The sequence below is a fragment of the Cnephaeus nilssonii genome (assembly GCF_951640355.1).
Source record: "Cnephaeus nilssonii genome assembly, chromosome: 11".
Classification (NCBI taxonomy): domain Eukaryota; kingdom Metazoa; phylum Chordata; class Mammalia; order Chiroptera; family Vespertilionidae; genus Cnephaeus; species Cnephaeus nilssonii.
In genome coordinates, this window is record NC_137082.1 from 29,056,588 (window position 1) to 29,072,661 (window position 16,074).

General features: G+C 46.8%; 1 protein-coding gene across 4 annotated transcripts in view; it reads left to right on the top strand.

The window, feature by feature from the left end:
• The first annotated feature begins 1,589 nt into the window (after positions 1 to 1,589).
• The window catches only part of SLC23A2 (solute carrier family 23 member 2), a 128,037-nt gene continuing 113,552 nt past the window's right edge, over positions 1,590 to 16,074 (top strand). For 2 of the 4 annotated variants that reach the window (XR_013814169.1, XM_079783905.1), the window contains exon 1: positions 2,013 to 2,108. The gene's annotated coding sequence lies outside the window, so the exon portion shown is untranslated. Of the gene's footprint in view, positions 1,728 to 2,012; positions 2,109 to 16,074 lie in introns of those variants that run through there. The other 2 variants (XM_079783906.1, XM_079783907.1) reach the window with 2 other exon arrangements.

Here is a 16,074-nt window from a genome sequence, read left to right on the forward strand (position 1 = left end):
CTCGAGGGAACAATGGAAATGTGTACCTGGAGGTTCAGAGAGAGATTGGGGAACCGTGTGGAGATGGCTGACCTTCAGAGGGGGTTTGAGGAGAGAGCAGGGGAAAAGATGGAAAGAAATGAGATAAGGAAAACTAACACTTCTGGAGGTAAGCATGGGCAGCTCATACATCACTGACAGGAAAGTGGGGGAAATGTAGGAAGGACAGTAAGCAAGACCAAGTGATATCACTAGGAAAGAGTTTCAAGCAGGAGGGCGAAGTCAGTGGAATGTTACAGAGCCATCCAAGAAGAAAAGGACCTTAAACAGGCAATTGGATTTGGCAGTGAGAAGGTCACTGTTGACGTCTGAGAAAGCAGGGAGAAATGGAGATCAGGGGGAAGGAAGAGGCATGAAGGCCAACGGCTGGGAGTTGGGGCAGTGGAATTTTTTTAGGACAGTTCTGGAAAGTCTCTAAAGCCTACGGAGGGAGAGGGAGACACTGAAGATGCAACACTTCGCTCCCAACTTCTGTTCCAGAGGAACATTCCTGGCTGGGCAGAACACATAGTACTCCAGAAATAAATAAAAAATAAAACAAAATAAAAAAAGGTTGGTGGGAAAACGCTCTTGCTGCTATTAGCAGGAAGTGGGGATGTTACATGTTGTACAGGGCAGTGTGAATTTTTCTCTAGGTGCCAGTTATAGAATCTTCATCTCTTCTACTTCCCATTTTCAATGGGGATCCAAACACCTGGCTTTCCAGTGTGTGCTGAATTTTACAAGCCAACTGACATATTTTAATAATACATGTTATTAGAGACCACACCTATATTATAAAATTTCCACAGTTGCTGGTTCTCTCCCCCTCCCCTTCCTCTCTCTCTCTCTCTCTCTCTCTCTCTCTCTCTCTCTCTCACTGACATGTGTGATACCTATAACATAGAGTCCCCCAGACTGTAAAACTGGTAGAAGACTCCAATGATAAAATCTGCTCCCCCCCACGTGGTATCAACCACGGTCCACACTTCTTCAGCTCTCTCCAGAGTTGCCTGGGAACCAGTCAGTTATCATTGGATTGTAATAGCAACCACACAGTGGTTTCAAGATGGAAGTGCTATGCGAGTGCTAATTATTTTTCGGGGTGTGGGGGCGGCGCTCTGTATTCAGATGGTGGTGTTCTACAGTGGCTCGCCAAGTGTCATCCCCAGAAAGCCGCAGCATCTGCGTCACCTGCGAACTTGTCGGAAATGCTCATTTTGGAGCCTCACTCCAGACTTCCGGCCTCAGCAGCCCAGCCGTGGGGTCCGGCTGTCTGCGTCTTACGGAAACGCTCCAGGTGAGGCTGCGATGCGCGGAAGGTCCCGGACCGCCGGCCTCCCTGCAGCCTTTCCGCTCAGCGGCCCTCGCCCGGCGGCATCGCCCCGGGCATTTTAGAAACGCAGCTGCCCGGGCGGCACCTAGACCCGCTGAATCAGAAGCGCACTTAAGCACGATCCCCAGGACTTTGGAGCCTGAGACCCCTCGGTCTTCAGGATCCCGTGATGTAGCGAGGAGCTCTCCGCCAGGAAGGAAAAACCTGCCGGCCCAACAGCAGAAAAGGTGCACTTAACACACCCAGCCCGCTAAGCCCGATGCCCCACAGCCGCTCGGTTAGCGTCACGGCGCGCCGGCCCCGCTCGGCGGCGGGCTGGGTGGCAAAGGGACGCCGGGAGGGGGAGACGCCGGGCGAGCGCTCTGCATTCCAGGTGGGTCCCCGGGAGCAGGTGTGCCGGGAAGGGACGGGCAGGGGGGCCACGTCCACGCAGCGGAGGGAGATGAAAGGAACACAGGGGGCGCGCGGAGGACCCGGCGCCGGGCGGGAGGGGCGAGAGGCCGGGGATGCCCGGCGGCGGGTTCCGGGGTGTGGGGGCAGCCTCTCCCCTGGGGGGCGCCGGAGGGCGGGGGTCAGGGGCGGGGAGGAGGTGGGCCCCGGCCGGCGCGGGGGCGGGCGGCTTCGCGGCTCCCCGCCCCCGGCCCGCCCCTCCGCGGCGCCATTTTGCAGCGGCTGTTGCGGGGACCAGAGGCAGCGGCGGCGGGCACTGCGGCGGGAGGCACGCGGCGACGGGAGCCCCGCGAGCTGCAGCCAGGTGAGCGCCGGCCGCCGCGCCCCGCTCCCAGCCCGCGGGCTGCGCCTGCCGGGCCCGGCCGGGCCGCGAGGTGCCCGCAGCGTCCACGAGGCCGGCCTGGCACGGCCCCCGCGCGCTGTCACCGGCCCCGCGGCGCGGCCTGCGCGCCCCCACCCCGGCCAGTCGCCGTGGGGCCCGCGGGTGTCCGGCGACCTCCGGTCCCCGCCGGGCCCGGCCAGACCCCCGGACGCTGACCGCGGGAGCCGCAGCGCACGGGCCCTCAGGCCGCGCCGCGGGGAGTCCAGTGGGGGGTCCCCCCGGGGCTGGGCTGGCGCCGCAGCCGCCTCCTCCCCGGTCCTCGGCCCCCGCGTCCCGGGGTCCCCTTCCCCTCCCTCCGCCGCAGGAGGTGCGTGCGGGCACCCGGCGCCCCTGCGGGAATCAGGGTCATCCAGACGGGCGGCGAGCGGCGGGGCTGGGGGTGCCGCCTTTTCCATTTTTGCTTTCTTGTCTCCTACAAAGGCTGCGCCAAGTAATTTTAGAAGCGGCTGCTCCGACCCCAGGCCCTTCCCTCTGGCCTGTCCCACCCCGGGGTCGCGGGCTCCCCTCGTTGCCACCGTGCTGCAAAGAGAAACTGACATTTTTGAGTGTGACTACTTTCAGGGTGCAGAATTTCCTCCTCCCTTTGACTTTCGGTGTCCCCTTGAATGGGTAGCTGTCAGGAACTGGGCCTGCAGGCTGGGGGTTTTAAGCACGACTGATGGGAAATTCTTGATTATCAGGGCAAAGGGTAAATGAGGGCAACTGCAGGTGGAAGGAAGGCGCTCAAGGGATTTCTGCGGCGTTAGCAGTAGCTGCTACTTTTACTCTGGGAGTCGGGAGGGGGAAGATGCTGTCCCTGCTGACATTGGAGTCATCCATGTGCAGAGAAGGCCGGGGATGTGGGACGGGGAGTCCCGAGACGGTCTGTTTTGAGCTGTCATTAGTTGGCCATGTGACCTCCCTCCGCCAGTTTCTTCCTCTTTAAAGCCACAGGCTAGAACCTGGGGCATCTGGAGCATTTAAATGACATTTTCTTGCATTTGAATGCTGTTAGGCAGGTGGCCTCACCATTTCCCGTTGTCTACACCAGCCCTTCACCTTCTCACTTGACTTTGTCCTCCTAGTCCCTGAAGGTGTTTGATTCTGGTGGGACTTATAAAGGGCCTTTCCCCTCAAAAATTCCGTGCTGGGCTATTGTAGCCTCTGTCGGGATCACTTGCGAACCTATCACTACTGGCCTCTTTCCACTCATCCGAAATTTAATAGCTTTTGGGCACCGACCTTTTAAAAGGCCGGCAGTGGGCACGCCTGCCAGGTGAAAGGATGTGTCCATCACCTGTTTCACCCAACAGGCTGAGCATGAGCTCTCTGCGTTTTAGACTATTTCCTTTGCTAAAATGGCTTCTTTCTTTGAATACCAGGGCATTTTTCTTTTGGCTTCTTTGCTTGGAATGGGGAGTGATTGTTTTTTTTTTTTTTAAACTAGCTATTTCAATAGCTTTTCATAGCGACAGTCTTTTTCATTTCAGATGGTTCAATGGCAGTTTTGTTTTCTGACTGTGACCCAGGTAATTGTGCTGAGGTTTAATGTCTGTTAAGGTGTTTCAAAGATGCTCATGAAAGCCCCTGGCTGGAATACTGGAGAGGGTTTTGACAGGATTTATGCTACACTCCCCATGCTGTTGGTGTAGCAAAGGCTAGTGGACTTAGCATTGTTACCAGAAGGGGTAGCATGTGGTTTCTTGACTTCGTGCAGGAAAGATTTCACAGCACAAGTCCAGGTGATTTTTAGAGGATGTTTGCTAAAGCTGGAGACTGACACAAGGAAGGGCGTAGGATAGAAGAAGCAATAGGAGAGAGTCTGTCTAGAAGGGGAAATGAGCCCAAGTTGGCCTACTTTGGCTAAGAACTCAGAAAAAAGGGGGCCTTGGGCACAGGGGGTTAGCTGCTGCTGCCTATTGCTCCCTGGTTGCAAGCCTCAATGGGGTCCCTTAGAGTTTAGGAGATGCATGCCGGAGGGGGGGGGGGGGGGGGGGAGAAAGGCTCCCGCATGCTCCTGGGAGGAAGAGCGAGCCTTAGGACCTTCCCTTGGGATCTTCGTTTTGAGGTTTTTGTCTTAAATATATTTTTTATTGATTACAGAGGGGAAGGAAGAGGGAGAGAGATAGAAACATCAATGATGAGAGAATCATTGATGGACTACCACCAGCATGCCCCACACGAGATCAAGCTAGCAATTCAGGCACGTGCCCAGACAGGGAATCAAACTGTGACCTCCAGGTTCATAGGTAGATGCTCAACCAGTGCACCACACTGGCCTGGCCATTTTGAGGGTTTTTAAAGACTGGGCATTTAGGGGAGGTCTTAGGGGAGGATCTAAATAGAATATTTGTCAGTTTTATGCTGATGTGGCAAAATGAGATTCATTCCCTAAACTTCACCTGTCCTTTGATCTCTTCTTATCTATCTCCTGAGTAGGGTGGTGATTTAAGCTATTTACTCTCTGGTTGTGGAGAGGTGCAAACCTTTTACTCTTAAGTGTCCTTGGTTACAGAAGAAAGGATTTTGCGATTTACTAGATGGCTGTAAACTGCTTGGCCATTTAACTATCAGTCTCAGTTTCCCTGTTCCCACTTGTCTTGGCTTACTAGCCTGTCTCAGCATTGCAGAAATGAATTCGATGGCCCAGGAGTGAGCTCATGTGTAAGGAGTAAGTTCCATCAATCCATGCACTAATTTGGTGCCAGGTGCTGTTGAGCAAATCCTTGTTGATAAAATTCAATCTTTTGCCCTCAAGGAACCTAAAGTCTAGTTTGTTGGATAATGGAAATCCTGAGTTGGCTATTGTCACCTTCTTCAGGATCTCTAAAGACAACCCTGAGGTCCAGTTAGGGACTGATTCCTGGCACCACTGGTACCTCAAGGAATTTTCCCATTTTGGTTAAGGGAATTAAAAGTCAGCAGTTACAATTTGCAGTTATATAGTGCTTTGTGTGTGTAAATGAAAGCTTTTTAAAAACGTATTTTAAAAAAAATTGTCTTAGCTTTAAAAATTTAAACATTTTACAGTTGTCCCCTGACCTGTTTCCAAGCCTTGCTTATAAAGCTCCCAGCACACTAATCTCCGAGCCGGATAACCTCATTAATTCATTTTCACTCCCTGCTGTTCTTCCAGTTATTCTCTCCCTCAGAGGGCCCCCGTGTCTGGGCTTTCTTTTATCCGTTTGCTAGGGAACATTGCTGCTCCAGGTTAAGCTGTGCATCACTGCCACGCGTTTTCTGCAAGCCCTTTGTGTGCTTATGGCACTCCGTTTTCTCCCTGGCTTTGCTCTTTGCAGCCCATTATTTATCACAGGTTCTAGATTGTGGGCTCTCCAATAATTGAGGTCTGCTTGCAGCTTACACTTTTCATAGGCCTTTCACACATTTCATGCATTTATGGAGACGCTGCTGTGTGACTGGCAAGTGCCTTGGGTACTCTGGATGCTGCATGGAGATTCCCTGCCCGCATGGAGCTCACACACTGGTTGGGGAGGCAGACAGTGAGACTTTGTGCTCTGAAATAGAATGTGTCAGGATTGGGGGTGTTGAGTATCAGGGTGGGAGCTGAACTTTTAGGAAGGGGAGACCGGGAAGGCCTGAGTCATCCTTGCGTGAAAATGTGGAGGAAGTGCGTCGTAGTGGGAGGAAGAGCATATCCAGTGAGGAAGACAGCAAATACAAAGGCCCTGAGGCAGGAGGAAGACAGTATTTAGTTTTGAGGTCAGAGAGACAATGGGAGTTGGATCATGTAAGGCCACGTGGAACATGGCAAAGGCCTGTAGATTTTACTTTGTTTGAAAGGGAAGTGGGGGCCGTTAGAGAGTTTTGAGTAGAGGAGCGATGTGGACTGACTTAGCTTTGAACAGGACATGCTGATTGTTGCTGTGTAAGACTAGACTGAAGACTGGGAGGGCTGTTCTAGGCGGTGGGCAGGGCACCCGGTGTCTGACACATGGGGTCAGACCAAACCTGGGTTCAGCAACCTCGGTACTTGAGTTCTGGCTAGGAAATAGTTCATAGCCAAGACCCAAACTGTAAGAGAACATTTGTTTGGTAAATCACAGAGGTAGGAGAAGTAATTGCTAAAAGAAATGGGCTTAGGAACTGAGTTATTGAGGTAAAGGAAGCGCCCTTAGAGCCTGGGAGTGAAGAAGCTAAAGGTGGCTTGCCTGAGGTAGGGAGAGGGAAGGAAAAGGCAGGAGCATGCGTGTGTGAGGGAGAGCCCTCCAGGTCTTCCTACCTAAGGCTTATAGGGGTGGAGATTTTAGGGGAGGCCCCAGGGGAAGATCTCAATAGAATATTCAGCAGTTTTCCAGGTGTGTCCTTTCTGGTTTGTCATCTCCATGGATTGATTGGTTGGTGCCAGGGGAGTCATTATTCAGTGCATCTGGTTCTGATGTCAGCCCTGAGTGTTTTTGTTGCTTATCTGGTCTTGGAGCTGAAATGCAACAGATGCATAGATGTAATCTCTAGGGAGGACAGGTTGGGGGTGGGGGAGGCGAGGTCTCCCGTACAATTGATTTCTAGGCACCTGGGGCTTTCCACCCTGCCTTCCTTATCTGCCCTTCCTCCTTGCTCTGCTCAGTCTAATTGCCGGCAACACCGCTACTGCAGGCCTGAGGGTGGTGAGTCAGATCTGGGAGATTGGGGATTGGGGATGGGAGGTGGTGAGAAGTAATCTGTTTCTGAGGTGGGTCTGAGGAAATTGCTGATGGACCAGATGTGGGGGGTGAGAAGGACAGTTGAGGGCAATACCAAAGTTTCTTACCTGAGTACCTAGAACCATTAATGGCTACTCAAAGTAGCCATTAACTCAGATGCTCATGGAGCAGATTTATTTATTTATTTATTTATTTATTTATTTATTTATTTATTTATTTATTTATTTAAGGGAGGGAGGGAGGGAGGAAAGAAGGGAGAGAGAGACACCAATTTGCTGTTCTACCCATTTATGCATTCATTGGCTGATTCTTGTATGTGTCCTGACTGGGGATTGAACCCATAACTGTGGTATATTGGGACGACGCTCTAACTAACTGAGCTACCTGGCCAGGGCCTGGGAGCAGTTTTAGGGCATGTAAGTTGTCATGCCAATCTGTCACACCCAAATACAGGTGGTAAAAGAGGGGGCAGATGTGCTGGGGAGGTCCTTTTCCATGGAAATGTAAGTCTTCTTGGGAAGGTCTTATTGTATTTTGTCTTAATTTTTGCTCCCGACCTTAGGTAATTCCTTGATTTTAGGTTTAAGTGTGGCCCTAAGTCCCTTTATAAAAATTTACTCCACGAAGAGTTCTTTCAACTCATTTACTCTTTAACCATTTCTTGTACTATTTAGTGGTGTTACATGTTATGCAGGCCTAGAATCGAAAGGTGGCAGAAAAAGCAAAAATCTGGATTTATCAAAAATGACCCTTGACAAGTCCCTAAATCCCAGGAAGTGTGGTAGACATGATTTGCATATATACTCTATAAAGAAATATCTAAGTACTCAGGTGTAATGAATGCAGTAGTAAACAGTGTATAATTTCAGAGGATCCTAATTAGGACTTAAATCAAGTGTTCTCACTGCCGTGAACATTTCAGAGACAGTGTAGCTCACTGTCTCTTCCTATTTGCCATCATTTTAACTCAAAATTTTCCTTATTCATTGTTTTCTCTCTGCAGTCTCAATGAGTTCTTCAGTTTCCTCCGTCAGTGGGGAAGGATCTCCAGTTGCCTGGCTGCCCCAAACCTTGGCTTTCTCTGATCAGTGATCAGGAAAACCTTCTTCATTCGTGGGCTCTTTCCATAGTGTCTCCCACAGCAGCTGATCCCTCAGGCTTTCTTGTTTCAGTTGTCCTGGGGCATCTCAATAAGCGCCTGGTAGAGGCTCATCCAACCAGAAGGCCACCTCTCTCTCACATGTATGTGAATCTTACAGAGTCGAATGTCTACATCTTCTAAGTTGAACATGAGAGCAGTTGAAAAGATGCACTTTTTCTCCCTAGGAGCCTCTTCAAGCAATAGAGGGGACCTAAGAAAGACTAGACAACCCTATACGATAGGGCCAATGCAGTAATGATGGTGCCAGTGGGTATCAGCTATGTCCTGGGCACTTGAGGTCATCATTGTTTTTGTCCTAACAGTTGGCAGGCAAGGTGGTTCTGGTCTGCATTTTATCAGGGAAGGAACAGAGCTTGGGTAACTTCTCTAAGTTAACTCCTGGGTCTTGAATTCTGCTCTTAATGCTCCAATAATCCACGGGGCCCTCAGTGATAGAATGCTATTCCCAGGTCTTGTCTGGGTTTTTAAATTCCGGTTGGCATAGAAGAGGCAGAGGAGCTAGCATTACTTAGGTGGGTGCCAGGTGCTCTGCCGGCACTTGCCGTGTCACTGAAGTTTAATCACAGCAGTTCTGTGGAGTAGTTACTACTGTTCCCACTGGACAGCTGAGGATGCTGAGGTCAGGTGGGAGGGCAACCCCTTGCCCAAGGTTATAGTGCTGCCAAGTGGCAGAGCCAGAATTTGACTCCAGGCTGGTCTGATTGTCAAGCTCCAAGTTGGATTTTAATCATGCTGTCTGTGCCTTTATGTTCCAGGATGCTTTTCTTTTTCTTTCTTTCTTTTTTTTTTTTAAAAAATAATTCTTTGTTGTTAGAGTATTACATATATCCCCCTTCCCCTCCTCTCCCCTAACCCCCCCCCCCCCCCCCCCCCGCCAGGATGCTTTTCAAGAACTTGGGTCTGAAGGTAGAGGTGGGCTGGCTGGGGAAGGTGGCATTCCAGATGGAAGGACCAGCATGAGCAGAGGTGGAAAGGCAAGTGAGAGGGCTTGACTGGGTCAGGATGCTTGGAGGGAGGCTGAGGAGATGGTGAGTGGAAAGGGTGTACAGAGCATATAGTTCCTTTGACACTATATTGTGGGGCTTGAATTTTGTCTGGAAGGCCCCGGAGAGCTTTCTTGAGGGGTGTGTGACCGGCTAAGATGTGGGTTGTAGAAAACTCTCCGGGACAGCTTGGAGGGTACATTGGGAGGAGACTGAGGACCCTTCTCTCCTTCTCCTGTCTTCCTCTTATCCCATCTGTCCTTCATTCCTGGCTACAGTGTTTGCCTCTCTGCACCCTGGCTTGAGTCCTTTGTTCCTCCATTGAGTTCCCCGATCTGTTCCTGGAAGAACCTTCCGCAGCCTTCCTCCCCAACACATTCACTTCTTTCACATTGGTCTTCCTTTGAGGTGGCTTTTCCTTGGTCAAGCAGACAACCACAGCGCCTGCTTTAATTCAGCCTGCCTCAGCTTTTTCATTCTGGACTCTCACTTCACAGGGAGAGGTCTTGGCATTACAACTCTGGCTGGTCTTCTCTCCATTTCTGATGGAAAGCACCGCTGGAAACTGGATTTCTCATACATTCCACTGTAGTTGGGGTTTTAGCCTCAAATGTGGTTTGTCCTCTCTGCAATGCTGGCTCAAATCCTTTGCTCTCTCCAAAGGCAAATCACCTGGCAGGGGGTATAACCTCTTCCTTGTCTAACAAGATGGATCTCAAAGGAGAGTTTCTTATTCAGAAGGTTTGGGTGGGGCTTGGTAATTTGCATTTCTAACTGTTCCTAGGTGATGAGGATGCTGCTGGTGAGAAAACCCCCAGCATCTGTTTTTGTAAATCAGGCTTTATTGGAACACAGCCACGCCCATTCAAGAGACCATTTGACCTGCCAGCCTAAAGTATTTGCTCTTTGGCCTTTTATAGAAAAGGCTTGCTGCCAGGGCACGTGGCTCAGTGGTTGAGAGTTGACCTATGAACCAGGAGGTCACGGTTTGATTCCTGGTCAGGGCACATGCCTGGGTTGCAGGCTCGATACCCAGTGTGGGGTGTGCAAGAGTCAGCCGATCAAAGATTCTCTCTTATCATTGATGTTTCTATCTCTGTCCCCCTCCCTCCCTCTCTGAAATCAGTACAAATATATTTTGAAAAATTTTCATTTTTTGGTTGTAAGGTGCAGATATTCTATGCTTTGAATTCAAATCTGTCAGTCTTTTTTTCCCATGCCCTATCTACCCCAAGATTTTATAAATATTCACCTATATATTGTTCACTTTTTTTTTTTTTAATCTTCACCTGAGGACATGTTGGGAGGTGGGGGGAGAGAAAAAGAAACATTCCTAAATGGGGATCAAGCCCTCAATGCGGGCATGCGCCCTGACCAGGAATCGAACCATGACCTCCTGGTTCATAAGTTGATGCTCAACCACTGAGCCATGCCAGCTGGGTAGTTTATTTAAAAAAATTTGGCTATAATCAATCTGTTTGTATATGAAGCAAGGATTATTTCATCCTCTACATTTATTCCATCACCATTTATTCATTGTCACCCTTTTCTTACTAACTTAAAATAGCACCTTAATCATGTGCTAAATCTTTAGATCTGTCATGGGACTTACTGTTTTATTTCATTTATCTGCCTATTCCTTTGCCACGACCTTGCAATTTTTGTCATAATAATCACTTTATAGTAGGCTTTACTGTCTATCTGACAGTGCCTATGCTCAATTCCCCTCTTCCCCCCAGTATTTTTCAGTTTAAGGTTTCAAAATAACTTAATGGGTAATTTCATTAAATGTTTAAGTTCTTTTGGGGAGACTTATCTTTATAATATTAAATTATTTGGTCACAAACAAATCTTTTGATTTATACAGGGTGTTTTTTTTTGTTTTTTTTTTTTTTTTTTTATCCTCACTGAGGATATGCTTTTATTGATTTTATCAAGAGAGGAAGGGAGAGGAGGAAAGAGAGAGAAACATAGATGTGAGAGAGAAACATTGATAGGTTGCCTGGTATGCATCCTGATTTGGCCCCAACTGGGGATTGAACCTGCAACCTAGGTTATGTGCCCCATCAGGAATTGAACCCCCAGCCCTTCCTTCAGTGCATGGGACAATGCTCTAACCAACAGTGTTCCAATCAACTGAGCCACACCAGCCAGGGCTATGCAGGTCTTTTATATCTCTCATTTTTCTTGGTTTCCCCCCCTAATATATGGTATACAGGTTACTTGTTTATTGCTCTTTTATTTAAAAACGTTTGCCATTTAGAGTGAGATGACTTCCCTTTGCTCCTCCCTTCCTGCCACATACACTATTTCCTAACTGTATTATTCAGAGTAGTTGTGCTAGCAAAATCTGTGTCCTTATAAGATAAAAATTTATTTCTTGCTCACATTTTTCTAGGTGGTTCCTCCCCACTAAGTGATGAGTTGGGAAACTAGGCTCCTTCCATCTTATAACACAGCTGACTGTGGCCTCTAAGTTTGCCATGGAATTTTATGCATGGAAGATGTTTTTATGGGCCAAGCTTTGAAGTAGTGGTATTTGCCCCAGTCTGTTGGCCCCATGCAAGGGAAATGGAGTTATTTTGTGTGCCCATGAGGAAAATGAAATAGCACTGTCTGCTATGCCACCTAACTAAACTCTGTTTCTGTTTTTCAGTTGATTCTCTTAGTAATCATAATAGCTGCAGATAATAACTTTTTTTTCTATACATTTCTTATAATTTCAGAGTACACACAGAACAATTTTAAATGTGACAGTCAATTTTTTTTGGAATACCATATTGTATATAATCTTTAATGGTATTGAAGAAGTACCCTATTTTCAATACCCTTTTCAGTAAAATACAGGATTATACATGGTGTTTTTAAATGAACAAAGTTTGCCACCTTGATATTGACCTTGGCGTTTTGTATACCACAGCAATTTTTGGTAGCGTCTGTCCCTGTTATTGTGGTAATTTTCCAAATAAGTCCAGTTTCCATGCTGATTTTAGGATGACCTCAAATGTCTTGCCAGGAAGAATTATATGAGTTATATCTTTCCTTTGGGTTCATCCCAAGGGCTTCTATTTTCTAGCCACGCTGTCATCTTTTGTGACCGGGTTTCTGACCCACAGTCTTTTGAAAGTGTTCTTTCCCTCAGAAGTTTTGTGGGTTATTTTTTCTCCTCCTTTATTCTTTTATCCCTGTGAAGATAAACTGAACATGCTAGCAATACCGATTTTGCCCTTTCTGTTCAAGTCCTCCTTTTTACACCTGCTTCCTGACACCCAGTGTGAGCTCGGGTCCTGCATGTCCCTATTTTGAATGGTTGCTGCAGAGTGTGGTGTTTGCACCCTCATCTCCTGAGTTCCCAGATGGACCTGCTCTAGATGATACCAGCAGGGGCCCTGAATGGGGGGCGGGGAGGGGGGGACAGGAAGTTCATCTTTACCTCTGGGAGTCGCATAAGGTAGGGAATTTTATTACTTCAATTAACAACAACAACAAAAAACACCTCACAAAAAACACACAAACAGACATGGGGCTCAATTTACTTTTTCGAGTGTTTAGTTTAGTGCTTAGGGTAATGCTCCAAAGTAGCTTCAACTCTTTTTCCATTTCTGTTTTCAACTCTGAGCTCTTGTACTTACTGTTTTGTTTCCTGAATAGGTGTTGGTCAACTCCTAAAATGTACTTCCCAGGTTTTTTTTCTTTTTTAAATGTATTTTTAGCCGAGGCCGGTTTGGCTCAGTGGATAGAGCGTCGGCCTGCGGACTGAAAGGTCCCAGGTTCGATTCCGGTCGAGGGCATGTGCCTTGGTTGCGGGCACATCCCCGGTGGGGGTTGTGCAAGAGGCAGCTGATCGATGTTTCTCTATCATCGATGTTTCTAACTCTCTATCCCTCTCTCTTTCTCTCTGTAAAAAATCAATAAAATAAATAAATAAATAAATAAATAAATAAATAAATAAATAAATAAAAAATATATATATAAAAAAATAAAATTAAAAAAAAAATAAATGTATTTTTATTCATTTAAGAGAGGAAGGGTGAGGTAGAGAGAGAGAAACATCAATGATGAGAGAGAATCATTGATCGGCTGCCCCCTGCACGTCCCCTACTGGGGATCGAGCCCGCAACCTGAGCATGTATGAACCATGACTTGGTCCTAGGTCGGCGCTCAACCACTGACTCACACCGGCAGATGGGCTCGTGACACAGAATAACATTGAAAAGAAAAAAGCTTTATTGATACGCTGTAGTTGTTTTTTAGTATATTAGCTGATTACATAATCATCACACTATCTAATCTCAGAACGTTTTTATTGCCCCCAAAAGAAACCCCATACCTAATAGCAGTCCTTCCTCATTTTTCCCTCCCCTCTGTCTCTGGCAATCACAACTCTATACTATTCCTATGGATTTGCGTTATCTGGACATTTTATATAAATAGAACCAGTATAGGTGATCTTTTTGTGACTGGCTTTTTACTTAGCATAATGTGCTTATTAGGATTTATCCATGTTGTAATATGTAACAGTACTACATTTTGAACTTGAAGATTTTTCACATCATGATCCCAGTAAACAGGGACTTTAAGTGGGATGGCCTGGAAGTTGGGTGCTGTTACTCTCTAAACCAGTGATGGGCAACCTTTTGAGCTTGGTGTGTTAAACTTCGCCAAAAAACTGAGGATAACTCTTGGGTAGTGTATCACTTTGAGGAAAAAACATTATTTCGCAAATGTTTCATCCTCAGGAGCAGCAAATGTTTCATCCTCGGCATGCGGCCACCTCAGAATTGAACCTGGGACCTTTCAGTGCTGACACGCGTGTCATAGGTTCGCCATCACTGCTCTAAACAGAAAGGGAGGCGAGGTGTCATTTACGAGCTTTCCACTCAAGTGGATAGTTTTGGTGTTTAAAGCTTTTCCTTTTGGGCACATAATGATGTCCTTTCTGGGTTGATAGAGCTCTTGTGCCTTAATTTCTTATTTACGTGTTCCAGTAGAACTAAAAAATAAAATTTGCATCAGACTCAGAGAATAGCCTTTAGTGACTCTCTAATTATGTCTTTTAGGCTTTTTTTCAAAAAGAAAAAAGAAAAAAAGAAGGGCTTTCCTTTGTGTTCCAGGTATCTGAAATACTTGTCCTAACTAGACTTTAGGGCTCATTAGTCTGAGGTTGTGGATGGGAAACTTAATAATTCGTGTAGCACACCACAGGGAGTAGGCACTGATACCTCTGTGCATTTCCTGGCAGTATTGTTCTCTTCACAGTTTCTGATAAGAACTGAGATGGGTCCTGGCCGGTGTGTTGGTTAGAGCGTTATCCCGTGCACCGAAGGGTTGAGGGTTCGATTCCTAGTTAGTGCACATAATCGGGTTGCATGTTCTATCCCCGGTTGGGGTGGGTGCAGGGGGTCAGCCGATGGATTGCTGTTTTCTCTCACATCTATGTTTCTCTCTCTCCCTTTGCCTACCCCTCTATCTAATTTCAATGAAAAAAAACATGTCCTCCGGTGAGGATTTAAGAAAAACAAAATGAGATGGGTCTGGATTCTGGTTCTCCAGCTGAATGGAGTCTCTGCTCCCTGTCTGTATCCCCACTGCCCTTGGAGGGTGGAACTTCTGATTTCTAAACCCTTTGTGTTCCTTCTCCCACCCACCTTTCTTGAACCCTGTTCTCAGGCAGGGTGCTGGGTCAGACACTGGGGCACAGGCTGGGAGAAGTTGCCTCCCTCCAGGTCTTCCCTGGTTCTGAGTTCAAAGTTCTGACCTCCAGTCACTTTAATCTGCTTGTCATCTGATTGTGAGCACTCCTAGACGTTTTGGAAAGGTTTTAGGAAGTCTTGGGTTGAGCATACATAAAATAGGCTTCTCATCTTAGTTCTACTCAACAGTGTTTGTTCACATGCTAAGGTACAGTTTATTAAGGGGAAAATGGAACCGTTATGTTAGCAGGCTTTAACTTACCTACCATGGATAATTGTCACTGGGTTGCATGTTTAACTTGGTCATTTTGCCAGGAATATAAATCAGGTATTAATTACTCCTAGATCTTCAGGTAATTAGGAAGATTGGTGCAGCCCCCACTTGCCTTGAATTAAATATTTCCTCTGTGTGCCCTAAATGGGGATCGAACCCGAAACCCAGGTATGTACCCTGATTGGGATTTGAGCACAAAATATTTTTGGTGTATGGGACGATGCTCCAACTAACTGAGCTACCTGGTTGGGGCAGTATTCTTCTTCTTCTTTTTTTTTTTAAATATATTTTTTATTGATTTTTACAGAGAGGAAAGGAGAGGGATAGAGAGTTAGAAACATCGATGAAAGAGAAACATCGATCAGCCGCCTCCTGCACATCCCATACGGGGGATGTGCCCGCAACCAAGGTACATGCCCTTGACCGGAATCGAACCTGGGACCCATCAGTCCACAGGCTGACGCTCTATCCACTGAGCCAAACTGGTCAGGGCTGGGGCAATATTATTCTTAATATTTAGGTGTCTCGCTTGCCTGGCTTGCAAGATAAGTGTAGTTTTTATATAAATGGAGATGTTCTGTCTTTTTTCCCCACTTAGTAACAAATTATGACCTTCTCCATGTCACTAGATAGTATACTATAGAATGGCTTTGTAGTATTTTATCATAAAGTATTTTACTGTTATATTTTAGTCATTTCTCACTCACTTGTTTTACAAGTAAAGTGAATATAATTATGCTCATCTATTTTCTTAGAGCAATGATTTAATTGAATGTGCATTTTTAAAAGGATGGCCGCTCATCATTTTTAAATTATTTTGACCAAAAACATCTAGCTGAAAATGATGGCGAGTATTTCTCTGATCTCGGAACGGGGGGGACTTTTCAAAGCATAAAAGTGATAGAAGAAATTACGAAAAGATAATTAGATTTAACACCAGAGAGATTTTAAAAGTGTCTTTTATTTCAAGTGGTATAAACAGAATGGCAAAGCAGTCATTTGATTTTTCTGGGGAAAATGTTTGCAACATGACAAAGGGTTAATGTCCTTAATTTACAAGGTGCTCTTACAAATGAATAAGAAGAAGCCAAACCTGCTGAAAATGGACAAAAGGCACACATGGTTCATAAGAT